An 8,463-nucleotide genomic window follows, 5' to 3' on the forward strand; every position below is an offset into this window, starting at 1 on the left:
TGGCACCAAAAGAAAGGGAACCCCTCCTGCTATATATCGCAGCCACACCCCAAGTGGTGAGCACGGTGCTAGTTGTCGAAAGGGAAGAAGAAGGAAAACTCCACGGCGTGCAGAGGCCAGTATACTTCGTCAGCGAAGTTCTATCACCATCTAAACAAAGGTATCCGCAGTACCAAAAGATAGCATATGGAGTATTCACGACAGCACGAAAATTGCGCCACTATTTTTCGGCACATCCGATCATAGTGGTCAATGAAGCTCCCTTGTCAAATATACTGAACAACCCAGAAGCTACGGGTCGTGTCTCCCTTTGGGGAATAGAACTTTCCCCTCGGGACATCACGTATGAAAAAAGAAAAGCAATAAAATCGCAAATACTGCCGGACTTCATCGCAGAGTGGATGGAGTTGCAAAATACAGGACCTCCAGATTTATCGAGAACTTGGACCATGAACTTCGACGGGTCCAAAAGACTGGAAGGAGCTGGCGCAGGAGTAGTACTCATATCACCTGAAGGCGACAAGTTGAAGTACATCCTCCGGATGACGTTCCCTAACGCATCTAACAATGAAGCAGAATACGAGGCTCTCATACATGGAATGAAGATGGCGAAAGCCTGCGGAGCAACTCGACTAAAAATCTTTGGCGACTCACAGCTGGTGGCACAGCAAGTTATGAACCAATGTGATGCAGTCAATGATAGCATGATGGCATACAAGGAGGTATACAACGAACTCGAGAAGTTGTTCGATGGATGCGAAGTAAACCATATTAGCAGATTGAGCAACGACGAAGCCGATGTTCTTGCAAACATCGGGTCGCAATGCCTTGCAGTCCCGCCAGGTGTATTCTGGGAAGAAATAACAGAGAGATCCACTAAGTCGACAAAATCAAAAAAGAAGGAGAAGAAACCCTCGGGGGCTACCAAGGAAAAGCAAGAGGACGAAGAAGAAGATCAGGACCTGGTCATGGTGATACAGATACCGTGGATGCAGCCATACATATCATACATCCTGAGGAAAGAAATACCCGACGATCCAGTTGAGGCAAGGCGAGTAATTCGACGCTCCAAAGCTTTCACGGTGGTCAAGGGAGAATTGTATAAGCGAAGTATTTCAGGCGTCTTGCAAAGGTGCGTCACACCAGAGGAAGGAAGAATAATTCTGAAGGATGTACACGAGGGAATATGTGGCCACCACGCAAGTAGTCGAGCTATCGCAGCCAAAGTTTTTCGAGCAGGATTCTACTGGTTGACAGCAATCGAGGACGCCAAGGACATAGTAAGAACTTGCGACGCATGTTAAAGGTTTGCCGCAAAACCTCACTCTCCAGCAGCAGAGCTAGCACCAATACCATTGTCATGGCCCTTTGCTCAATGGGGACTTGATATGGTGGGTAAGTTACACAAATCCTGGCCAGGAGGAAAGGAGTACATGCTAGTAGCTGTCGACAAGTTTACAAAATGGATAGAAGCGAAGCCGATAAATTCACCAGATGGAGCATCCGCAGTAAAATTCGTAAAAGGCCTCGTCTTCAGATTTGGAGTGCCCCATAGCATCGTCACAGACAACGGCAGTAACTTCACATCCCATGAATTCAAAGATTATTGCGAAGAGGTGGGTATCAAGCTGAACTTTGCGTCAGTTGCACATCCTCAAACCAATGGGCAAGTCGAGAAAGCCAATGGTATCATCTGCAATGGCATCAAGAAGCGCTTGTTAGGACCACTGGAAAAAGCTCGACATACCTGGCCAGAAGAACTACCAAGCGTGTTGTGGAGCATCCGAACAACACCAAACACAGCAACGCAGGAAACTCCATTTTTTCTGGTTCATGGAGCAGAAGCAGTACTACCAATCGAGATAGAGCACAACTCTCCACGTGTCGCTGAATATGATGAAGAAACATCGAGAAGAGCGCTAGAGGACGACGTCGACGCACTTGATGAAGCTCGAGATGAAGTATTATCTCGGGTAACCAAATATCAACAGGACTTGAAGAATTACCACAGTCGACGTTTGCGGCCAAGATCTTTTCAGGTGGGCGACCTAGTTCTTCGGCTCACGCAAAAAAGTCATGAAAAACTCGAGTCACCATGGCTTGGCCCTTACATCGTCACGGAAGTAATCGGAGGAGGAGCATATAGGATAAAGGACAAGAAGACAGGGGTGGAGGAGCCAAACCCCTGGAACGTGGCGCAACTTAGGCGGTTCTACGCCTAGAGTCGAAATATAGTCCTTGTAAAACTTCAATGTACTGAAACGCCCGCGAGTTTTCAGACGCACTCTTTTCCTTTTTCGGGGCACCGAGTGGGACCGGAGAAGGTTTTTAATGAGGCGGGCTCGCGGTGCTGCAATATAATAAAGATAGTGACAATATAACTCTTCTTCTTTATCGACATGACCAAAATCTTTGCTCCGACGAATTTCAATATAGTTCATCGACAAAAGAAAAACCTTGCCTTGGTATTCAAATACCTCGTGAGTCAATAAAAATACAAAATAGTACTCAGTAAAAAGCTCGGGGGCTCATATTCACCTTAAGTATATATATGCCTTGGTTTAAAACCTCGCAAATATACAAATATAATAAAGAGTCACCGAAACACTCGGGGGCTAGACAAACAGAGAAATATAATGATTGCTTTACAATATAGTCATGGATTACAAAGAAGAAATATCTACAAGAAGAAAATAACTAGTCTTGATTCAGTATGTCATCAAGAGTAACTCTGTTTTCCTCAGGAGCAGCACCAAGAAAATCGGCATAATGGCCATCGGCAAAAAAGTCGGCATCCATCCGAAGCAGGTCCTCAATCATTTCTTCGGCTATGGGCGTAACCTTCGTGTTAATCCTGTCAACACCAACTCTCCGACGTTTTACCTTTTGGTGAACCTTCTCGACAACCTGGGTAAGGTCAAGTTTCGAGTGGCAGATCTGGAGCATGATAAGAGCAAATCTGGCGCCAGCTACTAGTTGAGCTCTGACAAAATCATGGATACTGCGAGCATCCTTAAACCTTTCCATCAATTCAGGAAGAGTTTTTGGTTGGACGTTCCGAGGAAACATGGAGTTGTAAACCATGGACAAGGTCTTGGTACAGAAGTCAAGGAAATCGCGAGTTTGAGAGGTGCGATCTTGAAATCTGACAATTTGGCGGGTCCTCTCCGGGGTAGCCCAAAACAAAGAACCATGATCCAGGGAAAGATTAACAAGGAGGTTTGTCCTAGCACTTACTCTCTCTTCCTCGGCAGCAGCATCAGTAAAGGCACCTATCAGAACAAAGAAGTGGAAACCTTTAAGAGACAATAGCATGAAGATGAAAGATATCAGAGGATGAAACAGGCATACCCGACATATCTGCACTGGCTTCATTCATTAATTCGAGCATGAAATTTTCTCGAGTAGTCGCCTTTTCAGCCTCGGAAGCAGCAAACTCCTTGGCAGCCACGGCCTCGCGAGCTTGCTGGAGAGCAACTTTTTCGGCTTCAGATGACTTGCGAGATTGTTCCATCATCACAAGTGTTTGCTTCTTTGCATCTTTGAAGCTGCCGTCGAAGTTCGTCCGGTTCTTGCGACAAGGTATCGTCGACAGTGCGATATCGACAAAAGTTCTCCTCGCGTGAGAAGAAGAAGGCGACACATTGGAAGGAGCGGAAGTTGGAGTATAGTTATCAAATATCAACTGAAATATAAACAGGATAAAATCAAACGACAAGCAAAGATAGAATTTTTCATTAATCTCTTGGAATAATTACAAGGGCATTACAGTGGAGCTAAGGAAATACGTGTCGCTAAACGACTACTTTGGCGACAAAAGCAAAAGAAACAAAGAAAAACAGAGGCATGCAACTAGACCTCCGGCCTTGACGAGCTAGGAGTCGACGCTGGCTTAATCCCGAGATAGGCCAAGATCTTCTTCGTGTTGGGCTTGGCCGCCTTGATCAGCGACTTCCACCTTGATTGTTCTATTTGCTCGGTGTTGCCAACTTTCATCCAGTCGATAGTCTGTCATTGATCGACAACCAAAGGGCGACAGGTGTTTTCAACGGCAACCTTCATATTCTCTTGGCGCATCTTCAGTCCAAGGTCTTCCGGTGTATTGAACATCTTGGCAAGGTTGAGGAAAGTCGCAGGCTCCTCCTTCTTCGGGAAGAAGTAGGGGAACAATGCCGACAATACTGCATTAGCATTCGATACACCTTCACGAATCTCGGACCCATGAAGCTCCAGATAGGAAAGTGCGTCAAGGACCGGATCATCGACAGGATTCGTCAGGTCAAAATCCTGGTTTGTTTGGACTGTCAAGGAAACAAAGTATTAGTGAAAAGACAAGAAACAAAGATTCTCCTAAAAATAGAAGGGAGCAGTAAAATTACCGAAAGTACGGCGACTCTGAGTCTTCAGGCGCTTGAGGATTCCTTCTTCACGAGAAGCTTGCGCAGCTTTGTGCTCATCTAAAGCAGCTGTAGCATCCTTAAGCTTTTTCTGCAGTTCCTCGACACCAGCAGCTTTCGCCTTGGCTTCATCAGCTTCGGTTTTGGCTTTGCTAGCAGCGAGGTCCGCTTTCTTGCGAGCCGCCTCACTTTGCTCAAGTTTTCGAGAAAGTGCGTCGGCGCGTTCGTTAGCCTCTGCAAGTTTCTCTGTCGAGATATGAAAAAAGAGAGGAGAAAGATCAAAAATCGCGACAAGCACCAAGAGTAAAAAATCAAGGAAAAACAGCAAGTACAAAAGTCGTTACCTTCGGCTCTATTAGCATATTCACGGTACCCAACAAATTGGGAACCGATGCGGAGAAGATCCTTGATCATAGGCTGTTCAACGTGAACACAGAAAGAAAAACATCGGCATGAAAAAGAGAAAAGGTGTGAAAAAACAAAATAAGGAAAATATAGATGTCGACAAGCTTACATCATCTAGGAGCAGAGTCGACGAACTGCCCAACTGAGGGGCAGGTTCAATAATCTTTTCAACCCTTGCCCTTTTTGGTGAAGGAGCAAGGGGGCTTGATGGCGGAGTAGTGGTGACGACGTTTTGTTGAGGAGGCGAGGTTTCTTCTCCTTCAACTAGCGTGTCTGAGGCAAGTACAGTACGTGACGTGCTTGTCCGAGGAGCCACGTCAGTAGTTGGAACTTCTTCCTCGTCATCGCTAATAATCAAAAAATCGGCAGCATAAAAAGCAAGACAAGCTAAATATTTCGAGTACAAAAATAGAGAGAAATAAAGACGACTTACGAGCTGATGAGGGATTCAGCATAAAGATCGTAAGTTGCCTTCGGATGAGAAGGAACAACTTCTTCAGCCTTAGAGGTGCCAGAATCTTCAACATCAGTCCTTTTCCTTTTGTTCTTGGGAGAAACAGCAGGAGGAAGGGATTGCGTTGATTCACTGGCTTCAGACTCAACTTCTTTTTCATGAGAAGCCGCAGATTTGTGAGAACCCGCGACTTCACTTTCACGAATAGCAGAACCTTGAGTATCTTCGGCAACGATGGCCTGTTCTTCGACTTCTCCACCCTCCGGAAGAGGAGGAAGGGAAGTCATGGTAGGATGGTTCTGTAAAAAATAGTGACCAGAAGGAAAATTAAAAGAGATGACAATATAATGAGGTGCAGAGAAAGTGCAAAATAAGGTAAAAACTCGGCAAGACAAAATACCTCGGGGAGTGGATTGGCGGCGCTGTACGGTTCCACGCGACAAGAGGAAGGAATTGGGTCTTTACCCAGGCGAGAAAGTCTTCGAATCAACTTCTCCAAGTCCTTGGTGGAAAGATCACCGGAGATTCTGTTGGCGTCATTTTTACCAGAATATGTCCAAAGGGGATTTTTGCGAGCCTGGAGAGGCTGCACTCTAATCCTAAGGAAATAGGCAGTGATTTGAACACCAGAAAGCTCTTTGCCTCGAGTATTTTGAAGCTGGCGAATACGAGACATGAGCGCCTCTGTCGCCTTTTCTCTTCCTCGGAAGCTTCGGCATCCCAGGAGCGGCGGCGCTGAATTTTGGCACTTCCGTCGAAAGGAACTATGTTGTGCTCAACGGAGTTGGCGCTTTCTTCGTGAATGTAGAGCCACTTTTTGCGCCATCCTTGGACAGAATCAGGAAATTTGACGTCGAAATAATCGACATCGGTGCGAACACAGATAACAACGCCACCTATGTTATAAGTGACGTTGTGGGAGCCATTGCGGCGGAGGCAGAAGATGCGTTTCCACAGAGCCCAATTGGGAGGGATTCCGAGGAAGCATTCGCAAAGTGTGATGAAAATAGAAATGTGAAGGATGGAATTGGGAGTCAATTGGTGCAATTGAATCCCATAAACAAAAAGAAGACCGCGGAGGAAATCGTGGATTGGGGTCGAGAGGCCGCGGATGAGATGATCAACAAAACTAACCCGATACTCCATTGGAGGCTTGGGGTAGCTTTCTTCGCTAGGGAAGCGGATGGCGTCCTCCTTCTTCATGAGGCCAAGCCTCTTCAGCATGTTGGTGTCTTGGTTGGAGATTTTGGATCTCTCCCACTCAAGATCCTCGGCGGCCATCTTGGATTCCGGAGTGCTGTGGCGAGTCAGACGCGCGCGCGGTGGCATCAATGGCAATGACAGAGCAATGTGTGTGAGTGCGGAAAATCAGAGAGAGATTGGGCGCAGGAGAAGTTTTGCGAAGAGGAACAGGTGAGCGGCGCAAGCGAGGGGATGAACGGAGGTTGAAGAAAGGTTTATATAAGAATCGGGTGAAGCAGTGTGCCGTTGGATGAAGAAATCGTATGGTGAGAATAGATCTTCTAGATACAAGGGTAAAAAGGTATTTTTACTGAGATAGGCGTTACTGTACGTGCGCCAGAAAAAGCGGAGGACGTGTGTCCCCCACTTGCACGACGTGTTAACGTGGTGGAAGCAATGGACCCACAGGGCAGAAAGATCACGACTATTCGAGAGGGATGAAGTAAATTTGGTTAAGGGAAGCATGTCGATAAGAAAAGTTAAAGAAGATTGGCGACAGGAAGAATTATTCAATACTTCGGGAGCCTTTGATCAAAAACAAGTTTTTCCCCAAATGCTCGGGGGCTACTTCGACAAAAAGTAAAAATTCGACTATGACAATATAGAAATTGCGGAGCCTACAACCAAGTACAAGTTCTTGGCTGTAGCCTCGGGGGCTACTCCCATCGGGAGCGCTGTTCGCGCACCCGAGGGGTAAAAAAAAAGAAGAAGAAGAAAAAGATCATATTGAGAAATAATGACAATATAGCGACAAGGTGGACTAAAATGTTGAGCCTACAACCAAGCACAAGTTCTTGGCTGTAGCCTCGGGGGCTACTCCCATCGGGAACGCTGTTCGCGTGCCCGATGAAATTAACAAAGGAAAAATAGAAAAGCAAGAGAGTATATTTCGAGTTGTAGTTAACTCTACATATACTCCCATCGGGAGAGCAGTATAAGTCATATTTGACTCGATAAAATGTGCCATTCCAACAGCCGGAAAAGCACTCGACAATATATTCTCAGAACGCCGAAGTTGCGATCAATTTCTGAATGCCGCAAATTTGCGAAGGTAAGACCCCAGATCCGTTCTGCTGGGCGTGGCATCGCCGAAGACTGCGCTCTGCTACTTTTATCCGTATCAACAGATACGAAGAAAAATCCTAACGGACGCGTTAGGTACCCGATAAATTTGACTGGGACTCGACAGAATGGTAAGACCTTAAGCGGCACCTGTCGAAGTTTACACCAGTATCCCGAGATCATGTCCAGGGACGTGATTTTGAAGTAGGTTTTTGCGGATTGCCACTAGAGCAGTTAACTAGTACCTGATCCGTCAGATGAACTAGCCCCAACTACCATTATCCCTGTACAATATAGAATCTTATGTGAAGAAATATAAAAAAGTTAAAGCTTTCGAATAAAAATAAACAGTGGAGATTTTCCCTGATTCTACGATTCAAGCAAAATCTCGGGGGCTACTGACATAGGCATCCCAAATGGGCCTGCCGAAGATAGTACCCGGGGTTTACTGAAGGCCCACTACCCGAAGAATAAGAAGATTCGGGAGCCCAAGATATATCAAGGAAAGTCAAGAGTTGTAATAGGAAGTGTTATTTGTAATCTGGCGGGATGAGTTAGAAACCGTCCCGGACTCTGTAACTTGTATAGCACGAATCCCTCGGCTCCACCTCCTATATAAAGGGGGAGGCGAGGGACGAAAAGAGGATCGAATCATTGTCTGCAAACCCTAGTTTTCATATTCGTCGAGTACTTTCCGGCTGAAACCTTCGAGATCTACTTACCCTCTACTTCCAACTAAACCCTAGCCTACAATCCATAGGCATTGACAAGTTGATACCTTGTCACTGGGTTTCTCGAGGAATCTGCTGACATGGCAAGTGAGCAATGACCATATTTCAAGTGACACTATATATACCCCTTCTTCTACCTCTGAAGGGGTAGGCACTACACTACAAGCTGTTC

Source organism: Lolium perenne, chromosome 4 (assembly GCF_019359855.2).
Source record: "Lolium perenne isolate Kyuss_39 chromosome 4, Kyuss_2.0, whole genome shotgun sequence".
In the NCBI taxonomy this organism is placed as follows: Eukaryota; Viridiplantae; Streptophyta; class Magnoliopsida; order Poales; family Poaceae; genus Lolium; species Lolium perenne.